The sequence below is a fragment of the Equus asinus genome, chromosome 8, assembly GCF_041296235.1.
Source record: "Equus asinus isolate D_3611 breed Donkey chromosome 8, EquAss-T2T_v2, whole genome shotgun sequence".
Lineage (NCBI taxonomy): Eukaryota > Metazoa > Chordata > Mammalia > Perissodactyla > Equidae > Equus > Equus asinus.
Genome location: NC_091797.1, coordinates 9,150,167 through 9,164,082, shown reverse-complemented (window position 1 = coordinate 9,164,082; position 13,916 = coordinate 9,150,167).

Here is a 13,916-nt window from a genome sequence, read left to right as displayed (position 1 = left end):
AGTTGTCACGCTGGAGGGTATGCTGCAGACATCTAGTGTGTAGAGGCCAGGGATGCTGTCAAGCACAAGCATTGTATAATGTACAAGACTGTGCAATGCACAGGATTCCCCCTCCATGACCACCCATGAAGAATTATCCTGCCCACTGCCAATAGTGCCAAAGTATTCACAAAGAATTTTGAATGTATCCACTGAGAACATTAAGGGTCAGCTTAGAAAATAGACTATTTCTTTATTATTAGTCATACTTAATGGCCAGATTCTACTTGTGACAAAGTTAGTGCCAAATTTCAGGTATCTTGACAGTTTCTTTAGTTGAAATGATATGTAATTAATAAGTTTTGATTCCACGGCTGTGGAAGACAGCAAATATTAACCTATAACTACACATAGTAAAAATCTGAGATAATACACATAGTGAGACCATCCTGATGTTATAAAGGACCTCCACTCTACTGACTAATGAAGAACTAAGTTGGGGGGCCAGCCCCATGGCCTAGTGGTTAAGTTTGGCATGCTCAGCTTTGGTGACCCAGGTTTGGTTTCTTGGCATGGACCTATACCACTCATCAGTGGCCATGCTGTGGAGGTGATCCTCATACAAAGTAGAGGAAGACTGGCACAGATGTTAGCTCAGGGTGACTCTTCTTCAGCAAAAAAAAAAAAAAAAAACCATTATTTTGCAATTTTATTCCTTAGAAATCTCATACCCTTATGGTTCAATAATAAAAGTTTTAAAAAAAATTCACATACTTTGACTGTATTTATTGCCATAAATATTTTATATTAAGTAGATGATTAGTAATAACTTACTTTGCAGCCAAAAAATTCAAGGAGCTATCATAATCCAGATCCAGAAAGAACCCCAAGCATGGGGAGTCAAGTTTGCTAATTAATATTTAGTGCCAACTAAGACACACGTTTGGGCATGTACTTTTCGTGATTAATGTCTTCAATATGTTCCATCCCATTTCTGTACTTTTATCTGTTCTGGAACAACAAAATATTCTATTTTAGTCTTCCTAAAATAGTTATGGTACTGTACAAAGTATAACTGCTTTTCAACAAGGAGCTGGGCTACATTCACTATTGATTATTTTAGGACCCTGGAGCCACTCTCTCAGAATTCTGTGTAATGGAGATTGCAATAAGGACTAAATGAGATTTTGCAGGCAAAAAACTGCTTCACCCTCTGCCTGGCACGGAACGAGGTTCCCAAGAATGCAAAGTTACTCTCCCCTTTCTCTGCTTTGGTGCTCTTGTTCCAGCAGAAGTGCTTGTGATGACTCATGGCTCGTGGTCATACCTTAAAACTTACCTTGTTTTGACTGAGCAGCACCGGTGTTTCGAAAGAGGGAAGAAATCCCTGGCATCCTCTTTTTAATCTATCAATTTTTATGTTGTTGATTTTGAATATTCTGATCATTAGATACAATTAATTTTCTGGACATGCTTTGGATTAAGCAATGGATTAAGACAAACAGACTTACTTGAGCAATAAATTGGAATCCAACAACTTGAACTGACATTTAAAACAATGGGTAAATTAAATCCTTCTTTAAACTCTCAATGTCTTTTCTTTAACATCAATTTGAAGCGTAATTGTTCCCCTGCTTTATATTCATAAGAAAAGATGAACTTTAGTATCATCAAGTCTGTTGCAACCCATTCAGAAAAGATTTCTCTGTGTTGTTGGCTTCAGGGATAATTCGTCCTTCAAACAGAGTCAAATAGGAAACTTAGGAAAACGTCCGCCACTTTAGATCGCAACCAATCGCTTTGCTTTTCTTCAGAAGCCGTGCAAAGCCATATGTGGTAGAGTGAATTGAGAGAAGCCCAGCCAGTGTGCACTTGCTTCATGGAGATCTAATGATACACCTGCCTCTCTGCTGAGGATGCCTTTGTTACCAAGAATGAACACAATCGAGAGATGTAGGTGCCTAATGTCTGCCTGACAGCACATATGAGTCTTTCCTAACAGGTACAGAGCAACAAACCTTTAAATAGAATCCAGCAGCTCTTAAATTAAGAAGAAGACTGCTTCTGTTACTTTTTTCTTTAGTCCGTTATTCAAACGTTAACGCACCTTAGGGTTTTTTTTTAAAGATTTTATTTTTTTCCTTTTTCTCCCCAAAGCCCCCCGCTACATAGTTGTATATTCTTCGTTGTGGGTCCTTCTAGTTGTGGTATGTGGGACGCTGCCTCAGCGTGGTTTGATGAGCAGTGCCATGTCCTCGACCAGGATTCGAACCAACGAAACACTGGGCCGCCTGCAGTGGAGCATGCGAACTTAACCACTCGCCACGGGGCCAGCCCCGCATCTTAGATTATTTTTAAGCTATAGCTGATAAAGAGTAAAATTCCTTACCATCCATAGGGCTCTGAAAGGTTCTCAACTCATGTCACAGATGAAGCTCAGGCAGTTTATTCCGATTCCTTCTTAGGACTAGAAACTGTTTTTGCCCCTTTAAGGTGAACAGTTTTAAAGTCATATGTGTGTATTTCAGGTGTAAATAGGCGCAATCTCTGAACGGAACAAAGTTGGAAATTAGCTTAGAGATTTGTCTAGATTAAATTCGAATCTGCTTTCAGATCCAAAATGACACCATACCTTCAATTTCAGAATCACCTCCTTTGTTTGCTGTGATGTGGATTAGAGCCTGCCTGCCCTGAGATTTTCTGTTTCCTTTTTGAGTATGCAAGTGACATTTTCCTGTTCATCCGAAGAATGAAGTAAACTCGATTAGATTTGTTCTCCATCTGGGAGCAGGAAATTAACTTTGAAAATGATTTAAATCTCTTGCCTGGGGAGGGACTTTTACTGCCCTGAGTTCAATAGTTCAATTTGACAGAAGCCTCTGCCAGAGTTCTAATACATAGTTGTGTTCTTTAAAAAAGGATGAAATGAGGCTGCTTTAAATTTCATTAACTGAATTCTTATAGCAGGCCAAATTTGGAGACCTGTCAGGTTGAAAAAGTTGGCCCAGTAAACCTTTTAAGTAGACATATATTATTAGTTTCAGAGGAGAAGAAATACAGGGTTTTGTATATTGAGAGGAAATCTTCAGGTCTGACGATTATTCCTTCTAATTTTTTTCTTCTGTTGTAGCCATAAGAACAGGCAGTGCAAGCCAGAAACCATGAAAACTGTTTGTACATGTTCAGAGTTTATACTGGTAATCAAATAAAACAACAAAGTTATTCTGACATATTTTTAATGATATACATAATAATTGTACTGAAGAGTAAGTACTCAAAGATGGCAAGACGTTCACATAAATAACTTTATCTTGAATTTGCACATGCAAACTGATGCCAATTTTAAGATTTTTAAATTCTCACTTTATTTGTACATATCCGTAATTAACATTGGTCACACTTTCTCATACACATCTGCATTTATATATAACTTACTCCCTATGACTGGATTTTGTTTGCATGGGACTCTTTGTCCCATGTCTTGGAAATAAGGTTCCCACTTCTTCCTCTACACAGTCACACTCCTACTGTTTTCCTCTCAAACCAAGGAGTCCTTGTTCAGTGTCTGTCCAGCAGGTAATAGTTCATTTAGGCTAAGTTAGGTTGTGGTGGCAAAGCCTTTCAAGTTTTTGTCTTTTCAGAAAAAAGCTTTGTTTTGTGCTCTAATTATATGTTTATTTGGGGTTGACTACAGTTCTGCTCCGTGCCATTTTCGTTCCAAGACCTAGGCTGATTGATCAGTTTCTATCAGGATATTATCAAATTTATGGCAGAGGAAAAAGAGCAGGGGTGGAACCATAAGGTATCTTTTAAATCTTCTGCTTGGAAGATAACACATCACTTCCCTTCATATTTAATTGGCCAAATCAAGTCATCTCGCCAAATCTAATGTCAGTGGGGGCAGGTAATATAATTCTCCCATAAGAAGTGGCTTGACAGGAAGAGATCTCAGATATTTGAAATAAATGTGACTGAAGCTATAAATAAAATACATTTTACATGACCCAGTATATACGTGCACACATAAACCAGTGTGGGGAGCATAGTGGGTGCTCAGTTAATATCCGTTGAATGGATAATGAATGAATACATTCAATGACAAAACATTACTATATGATATACTCTGATATTCTATTCTATGGTATTCTTTCGTATTCAGATCTATTTTATTTTGTAAAGTGCTAATCAAGGCCCACTAAATTGATTTCAGGACCTATAATTCAGAAACACTGATTAGCAAATGTAAGACTGTGAAAGCAATATTATTTTTAATCCTTGATTCTGCTCTTTTTTCTGTGAAAACATAATAAATATTTCTTAAACATCTTCTGTGTGCTAGGTATGTGTTAGTAATGGTGCTAGGAAATAATTGTAGGTTTAATTAGATACCTAAGAAGCCCAAGATTGATACCTACACACCTAATATTAAAAAAATGTGGAGATAGCTCCTATAAGAAAGGTGTAAAAACTGAGGGAGAAATGGAAATGTCTCCCCAAGGAAGTGATGCTTAAAATAAGTCATGGTGATGAATAATAGGATTTTGAAACATAAGAAAGACCAGTATAAGAAAATTCTCAGTGGCACGAAAGTTTATGGTGAGTTTGAAGAAGACCAAACGGTCTAAGAGTGGTCAGAAGTGTTGGTGGGTGATTAGGACCCATGTATGACCAACCAGCTATTCTTCACCTACTAGATATGTCAGGAATCTCTGGTCTGTAATTTTACCTTTTTAAAAAAGCCAGTGAAAGGAGACCAGGACAGTTGTGAAATTAGAGTTTTGTTTCATAAACAGATTAGATTTAAGGTTAACAAATTCCCTATCTCACGTATTTATTGGATGATCTTTTAATGCCTGCCAAGTATACTCGGCTGATTTTTCCTCTTTTTAAAATTTCTCCCATTTGAGATTTGCCATGTACCAATTATACAGCTGTAAAACAAGTTGGACTCAATTTCCTTATCTCTACAAATAAATTCATAATACTTACCTTCTATGTCCTTTAGGAAATATATTTAGCAGCATGTAAGAAAAAAAGGGTGTAATGTTTTAATCAAATAAGAACTAAATGAATAAGCCAGAGCAGATAAGATTGGCCAATAATGTTGACGCCAAGATCACTGTGTTCCTGTGGTTTTCTTGTGTTTGCAAGATAACTGCTGGACCCTTAGTTAAAACATCCCTGTATCAGGCAGGAAGAAGGAGAAAGAGACAACAAAAGACAGGCAAACCTACATCAGAATCCAGACTTCTCCAGAAATCTCCAGCAGACTTCAGCTGACATCTTAATGCCACAGGCCATATTCATATCAACTGGCCACTTCTAGCCACAAAGGAGGCTGGGAAATAAAATTTTTAAAGCGCGATATTGCTACCTTGAATAAAATTAGAGTTCCTGATAATAAAGAAGAGGAGAGTGATAATTGCCACATTCTCCTACATCACAGGCTGTTGAGGAAATCAAATGAGAGCAAAGGAGTATAGGGACTTAAGAAATTTCAAGTCACGAGCAAGTAAACTGTTATTTAGAAAAAAGTAAGAAACATACAAAATTAAGCTTAGCTAATTACCTGTTTCTGACGTAAAAATGCTTGGAAATTCCAGCAGGCAACACAAACACACATTGTCATTCATACACATAGGTGCTGCATTCACATATATATAAACACTTATTAATCATCTGTGCATATATGCCTACATATATTATTTATAGATACTTTATAGTTATTTCACACATATGCAGATGTACCCATATATAATAATATATACCCAGTAAAATAACTGTGAAAAACCAAAGATACTGTATTTCTTTTAATTTTATGCAACTAACGACTAAAATTTTCCACAATGTGATATAATGAATTTATTTCAGGATCTCCCACCAAAGTGCTTATCACTTAACGTGGCAGTTTTATCTTTTGCAAGGAGAATTGCTAACTGACAACTTAGGATATACAGATTAATGAGAGAGAGCAGACATATACATTCACCACCAAATGCACTGGCAATTTTCAAAGCTCACGGAGTTCTGGAACTTTGAGGAGAATTTAGGGAGCTGGCTCTGCTCAACAGGGAAAACAGCATGGAAGGAAGGCATGAGAACTCTCGGGTATATAAAGGTACTTATACAGTTAAATAGCAATCATTCTGCTAATTGATAAAGACAGAACATGGTATGATGGGTTGAGGCTGCAGCAAAGAGTGTTTTATTAAATGACAAGGCCAATGGAAGCTTCCAGAAAGCTGTCTTGCTACACCCACTGGAGATATTCGAGCACAACGTCCCTGATATTTCAGAGTCTGTCTTTCTGACACAGCATAAGAGCTACTTTATCTATAGCCTATCTGTACTTTTGGACATTTTATTTCAGTTTCTGCACTATTGTTGTTATTTACTGGAACAATTGGCTGGGAACTTTATATTATACTGTAATTAAAGCAAGATAATATGTGTGAAGACCCTCTGTAAACTACAAAATACCATAACAATAGTGTAAGCAAATGCAATGCAGTATTATTACGACTGTAAATAAGACAAAATCCTGGGCTGAGGCAATACCGTAAAGCTGTGGTCCTCTAAGCGTAGCTGCGTATTCCTTCAGGTGGCATGTGAGGTCAAAAGATTTTCGCAATAATATGAAGATGCTATTTGCCCTTTTGTACCGTGTTGGCACTTGCACTGATGGTGCAAAACAGTATAGTGGAGAAAACTACTGGCACCTCAGTTCGATCAAGGCAGTGGCACCGAACTGTACCATTAGCCATTGTGTTTCCACCACCATGCACTCGCACAAGAAAAAAAAATGCTGGCTTCACTTACGGATATCCTTGATAAAGCAATAAATCTTGTAAACTTTGTTAAATATGGACCCTTGAGTACATGTCTTTTTATATTCCCTGTGATAAAATGGGGTGGGGGGGGGCTCTTACAGCACTTCTGCTGCGCACCAATGCAGGGTTGTGTTGAGGGAAAACACTGCGTTGTGAGCTAAACTGGCTTCTTTTTTAATTGAACTACATCTTTTCCTGAAAAAAAAAACCTGACAAACTATTCTTTTGAGACTTAGGGGAGACATTTTCTCAAAAATGAATGAGGGGAGCCTACCAGTTCTAGGAAAATAACTCACGATATGTTTGCCAAGGAATGTATTTGAGCTTCAACATGAGAATTAGAATTTTTTAAAATTTTGCATTCGCCACCATGAACTTGCCTGCTTTCCAATTCTTACTGACTTTTCCTCTGAGATCAGGAATGATATCAATGAATGTCGAATTCATTTTTCAGAATGATTTTTTTCATATTGCATAATGAAACGTCAATATTTGGAAGCTCTGCATAACTCAGTGAAATGATGTTTTCCAAATGACCAATGCAATGAGTAAAGGATCCATTTAACCTATAAAATAGACCAATGGGTTTTAATGTACAAAAGGGTCATTGACACTTTTTGCGAAGATTAGTTGCAAGGTTGGATCTGAACCTATCACTTGTCACATTTTTGTGAAGAATCAAAGAAAAATATCCACAATCATCTAAAAACATTGCTAAAATACTTCTTCCAACAACTTATCTGTGTAAGGCCAGATTTCCTTCACATGCCTCAACCAAAACACTGTCTAGGAACAGAATGGATGCAGAAGCAAACAGGGGATCCACTCTCTCTACTAAGGCAGACATTAGATTTGCAAAAACAATGCAACTCTTCTTGTTACACTTGTTTGTTTTGGGAAATATCATTATTGGTCATAAATAATATGTGTTAAGGTGAACATGTCATGGGTTTATTACTGTTTATTTGTAAGTGATGTAATACATAAAAAGTTACAAATTTCACTATTTTAACTTCAAAGATGGTGAACAACCATTGATGTAGTCACATCAATAAATGCTCCTTGCCGTATTCAACAATTTTTATGACTATGAAGGAGTCCTGAGACTAAATGTTTGTGAACCACTGCTACAAAGAAACCATTAAAACACATCGTTTAGGGGCTGGCCTGCTGATGTAGTGGTTAAGTTCACTTCCTCTGGATTGGTGGCCTGGGGTTCATGGGTTTGGACCCCAGGCATGGACCTATGCACCGCTCATCAAGCCATGCTGCGGTGGCATCTCATATACAAAAAATAGAGGAAGATTGGCACAGGTGTTACCTCAGTGACAATCTTCCTCAAGCAAAAAGAGGAAGATTGGCAACAGATGTTAGCTCAGGGCCAATCTTCCTCACCAAAAAAACCCACCATCATTTAACATTAAACGATTATTTAATACAATTTAGACTTTGATCCATTTGTTACTTTTGCACTCTTCCTTATGTCCCACACTTTGGTTTTATTCTCTAATATTTATTTTCACTGTTCAGATAAGAAGACAATCTCCCTAAGCTCCCTGTGCTTTTTAAGTCATGACGATTCCCAAAGCCATTGCATTTCTTCACATTGTGTTTATATGTCTTTTCTTCTAGAATTGTGTGGTAAGCCAGAAGCCACATGCCACAGTGTGCTGGTAAACCCACTCTGGGGGAAGAAAAGGCTCTGATTCAGTGTTTGCTGATGCCTTTAAGCTACCACATTGGCGTTGCTCTATGTGGAGCTGGAGTTGGGAAGAGAGGCACACAGTTGCCTCTCCTGAATGCTCAGAACTGGCTCCAGCACCACAGGCCCATGTCAGCGTTAGTGGCAAGTGATTTCTACCACTCACTTTTAAGAAAAGATAATTCCACATTTTCCTATTTTCACCCAGAACTTATCTGCAGTGATGGCACTGACTTCTCTGTCAAAAATTAGGGTCAGTTTGGTTTGTTTTACCTCTGTTTATCCAGCAGCCAGCTGTGTAGACCCCCAGTGTGGTGTGAAGACACCTGGCATTGCACAGAACTGTAAAGATATCAAATGTTGTCTGTTCAGGAAGAGCCAGACTCACAGAATGCACTTTGCATGTTAAACCTGACTATTATCTGGATAACTCTGTCAGTCGGAACTTTAAAGATGAATGGTTTATCTTACTACTCAAAGTGTCATTCTTGGGCTGCAACTTCCACATCCCCTGGGCTTGTTAGAAATGCAGAAGCTCAGGCCTCACCCCAGACTTCATCAAAATCCGGAATTTTAACAAGATCCTCAGGTGATTCTTGCGGACATAAGGTTTGTGACCACTAGTTTGGGGTAATGTGAGTCCCAGTCACCTCTGCTTACTGCCTGTCATTGGCACATGATTACCATATAAACAAGACCCTCATAAAATGTGCTATGTTTCAGGATGTGAGCCGAAATATTCCACCCACCTGTTTCTTAGTTTGTCCGTAATGTTGTTTTCCTGAAGCTAATTGAAGTCGTCTCTTTTCAAATGCTGGAATGTTTCTGGGTATTTTCATAATCCATTTTCTTTCAAACATAGAATTTCTATTCTCTTTTGAAGCATCAGATTCATCACTTCAGCTTCTATTAGATTTTTGTCTCCCTGAAAATATTGATGTATAAATTCTTCACTCTGTGGAATGATCAGTCAGAGCTGGGACATATTTCTTCTTCTCTGTTGATTTGGAGATTCACTTTTATGTGTTACTAAATTAGTAAAATGCTAAAATTGCTGTGCCTCTGAATTCTGTGAATCATTGCCAGCCCCTTGGCTATAAAGGCTAGCATAATTTACTATGATAAAGTTCAAGAGCTTGAGAGAGAAATTGGACATTTTTTGGAGGAAGAATACATATGAAATGTATTAACACATTTATAGGAGTTTCAACAAGGCCCCCTAAGACATTGCTGTCACCCTGGCTGCACTTGAGAATTATCCAGGAAGCTTTTAAGAAACTCTAGGACTGGGCTCCCTCCCCAGAGACTCTGGTTTAACTGACCCAGTGTTGCTTCCATGTGTCAGTGTTTTTAAAAACTCCCCAAGTGGCGCACACCAGGGGTTGAGCATCGGTGCTCTACAAAATGGCAAAGCCAGGAAGAAACATGCTTTGGCTGGCACCCTGCTGACCGCGCTCTCCTTCCTTAAGGGGTCTACTGCTCCTGTGCTCTAATATGGGGATTAAATTTGTCAGGTGGGTCCATCAAGTCTGATTACACATCTTTAAGAATTACTGAAATGTTTGTTTTTAACCTACCAAGCTACCTTTCTGAAGACAGCCAAGAGATTGAACAAAGATCAGGAGGTTACGCTGTGAGATAAATCATATAAAGTTTAATAAACAGCTAATTTAAAGTTAAATCTACATGCATCAAACTAAAATAATGTAGAGATGAATATATATGGCAATTTCCTCAAACCTTTTCTCCAGTAATATAGATACATTATCTCAGGCGAGCCTGAAGATATGAAGGCAAACTAGCCTAGTATAGTAACCTGCAGTTATCTGAAGTTTTATTTTTTCTTAAAGTTTCATGCCAATTTTTTCATTCTATTTCATAAATATATTTCATAATAATATATTTAATGTATGATGAAATTATATATTCTACTTATTAATAGATAATTCAAAAAGTACAATAGATATTTTAATATTAATACATTTAAAACTTCATCAGAAAACTTTTCTTCATCAACTTCTTGATGTTAAATCAGTGGGATAATAGATTAAGCTTTTCAGTTCAATGTCATATATCATCATGTGTTTGTTAAAGGTACAAACATTTAGAGAGTGTATTAGTCAGCTTGGGCTGTCATAACAAAATACCACAGACTAGATGATTTAAACAATAAAATCTATGTTCTCACAGTTCTGGAGGCTGGAAGTTCAGATCAGGGTGCCAGCCTAGTTGGTTTCTGGTGAAAATTCTCCCCTTGGGTTGCAGAAAGCTTCCATCTTCTCTCTGTGTGCTCCCATGGCCTTTCCTCAGTGAGCGTGCACAGAGAGAGAGGGAGCTCTCTGCTGTCTCTCTTCTAAGGTCCCTAATCCATCAGATCAGGGCCCTATCCTTTTGTGTAACCTTAATTACTTTCTTAGAAGCCCCATCTCCAAATACAGCCACACTCAGGGTTAAGGCTGCAACACAGGAATTTTAGGGAGGACCCAAACTTTCAGTTCATAGCAGAGTGGTTCTCAACTTATCACATCCCCCTCCTTTCTCACAAAACATTTACAATATGCTAGAAATACTGTTTTTGAATGTGGATTGATGTATGTGTGTGGAAGTTAACAAGAAATTTATACTGGAAGAGGGAGAGAGGCATTAACTAAAAATGGTACACATTACCCATGAGCTGACATAATCCCTTCTATCCCCCCGTTCTCAAAGACCTGAAACGCTACCTCAAAACACATGTTGAAGCAGAGGATCCACAATAGCAAGAATGAGGTTTGAGAGGCTCCTTTAAGAAAATTGAGAAGAGCAAACCTACCCTGATATAGACAAACACAAATTAAAAATAAAAGGCTTAATTCTGGCTGTTGAAAATAAGAGATTTCCCTTCCCTTCCCTCCTTTTTCTTAGAGCCTTTACTTTAGAAAAACTTTGTAAGTACTATTTCCTCTCTTTAAAATGTACACAAATCCTTTAGGAAACTGGATAGACCTTTTGTCAGCTTTAAGGCTTTAAGACCCAGGGAAGTCTTTTTCAAGGACCTAGGAGATATCTCTTTGAAATGTAAGCATCATAGGTCTCCTAGTCTCTGTGGGAGGATAGGAGCCTAATTTTAGAGGGTGCCTTGCTCCACGCTGCAAAACTACCTTCTGTCTTAAAAGACATGAGAAGTTTCATTTTCTTCTGAATGAAGCCAATTAATATAGATGGTCACCCCAATTACCAGGTAAAGTTAGGATGAACTGTATATGACAAATGCTTCTGTCATCTCTTCTTACTTGATGACTGGTTATTTTTAAACCTGCTTAATTTTAGGTAGAAAAAAATAACTCCTAAAGTTCTCTGATTTTGGTTTTAAGGGGTAAATGTTAATTGCTAATCTTGGATTGAATTTTAACTAAGTTTGCTGACCTTTACTCTATTCATATCAACACCGATAGGATCAATTTAACTTATTAACAAATGGGAGGAAGATACAGGCGTTCCGAATAAGAGTCATAGTCAATAGAATATGGATTTATGGGAATCAAGGGTAACCTAAGCCACAGACCTTTTACCTCCAAAAAAACCTTCCTACTTGCAGTTGTACTTTTCAGACAAAATTGTACATAAAAATGTCTATTAAAACAGATTGTAAAGCTATTATTACTGAGGTCCGGTCATAGAAAATACATTACAGAGTATCTATTAGAGCCTGGGAGAGGATGGGAGAGTTAACTTGAACCAGAGGAGCTCAGTGCAGAGCATGAAACAGCATTTTGAAGGTCATAAATGAAGAGCTTGCTTCTGCACCACTGCCTGTTGAAGTTTGAAAGATGCAGCAATAGAGGACTGGGAGTCTGATTATGTCCTTGGATGGTCTGGTAGAGCCAGTAGTCCATCTTATTTTCATGTGGTGGTCATTAAAGTCAGGCCAAGTAAGAGAATTTTCTCTACCGCTGTGATTACTGCTATGAAATCATCAGCTTGGAGAAAACAAGTACTTGTCTGCGTTAAATACTTCAGCCAAGCACAAAACAAATCTTTGTCAAAATGGTAAAAAGCACTAGTGAGCCTCTTCAACTGTCTGACTTTAATAAACATGAATTCACAAATTCAATTTAATGGGCATTTTATCAGGTACCTACTGTATGCCTTTGCCAAGCACTCTGAAAACTGTAAAAGAAGTAGAAGATATAGTTCCTGTCTTTAAAAGAGTCCAATTTTCAAACAGAATTGGAATAAATGGAGCAAAAGTCCAGAAATAATTTTCCAACCTTTCTTGGTGTACAAAGTAATGATTTACCTTATCTCCTCTGGGTGGGACCAACTTTAAACGGCTTACATTGCGTAATGGCTTTCCTTTTGTTCCTTCTGTTGTCCCAAGTAGTTGCTTGCCTACAGCATTTTATGGCTCTGTGTTGAGTATCTCCCTCCTTTATGAAAAATATAGGTGATGTGGTTTCTTCCAAAGCATAAAGATGAAGTTGATTCCTGAAAGCTGAGGATAGTATTACAACCCTGGGATACCTGAGAAAAGAAAAGTTCAAGACAGAAGAAAGAAATGTCCACTCCTGTCTCTTTTGTTCTGTTTATTAAGGAACAAGGAGGCTGTGGAGATGGCGATGAACCCTGCAAGTTTAGGAGATCACCATAGAAAATGTTTTAACATTGAATTAGGGCTCAATTAGCCAGGACATTTTCCCTTTCTAGGTTAGGCTTACCTCTGGTGGATACCACACAGTCAAAAAAATGTTCCAAATCTTTGAGCCAATTAAACCATGTCTTCAGTAGGCTATTCAGGGATCTAAGGAGCCACAGTTTGGGGGAGAATAAATGAATCCTGACACTTGTTAGAGTCTTCATTAAGAACGTGCTAAACAAAGTTAGCGTAATGGCAAATGTAAAAGAAAAATTGTACCAGATCAGTTAAATAGGCAAGGAAGACTTTATTCAGGACCGTTGCAATATAGGAGAGAGACAGAACTCAAGTCCTCTGAAACAAAGGATGGGAGGACTTTTAAATGCTAGGGTTTTTAAATGGGGGGGAAGGTTGTTGAATGTGATTAAACCATCTGTGTTTGTTAATTGTCACTTATTGAAGTAGACTCCTACGCTCCCACAGAAACTGGGGGAGAGGGGCTCTATCTCCTTCCATGATTACATTTCAAAGGGATGACTCCCAGGTCCTTGAGAAAGACATTTCTAGGCTGTAGAAGATTTACCTCTCAAAAGGGCAGAGAAAGAATTTACAATTGCAAGTTTTCTAAGGTAAATGCTCTAAGAAAAGGGAGGTCAGGGGCCCATAGGAACGAAGAAATCTGTCTAAAGTTAAGTCAAGCTGAGGGGATTGTTAAGGCCACTTTGATAATAAAGAGAAATGTGAAATATGGCTAAGATTTTTTTCTCTCTCTTTCCGTCCATTCCTGTCT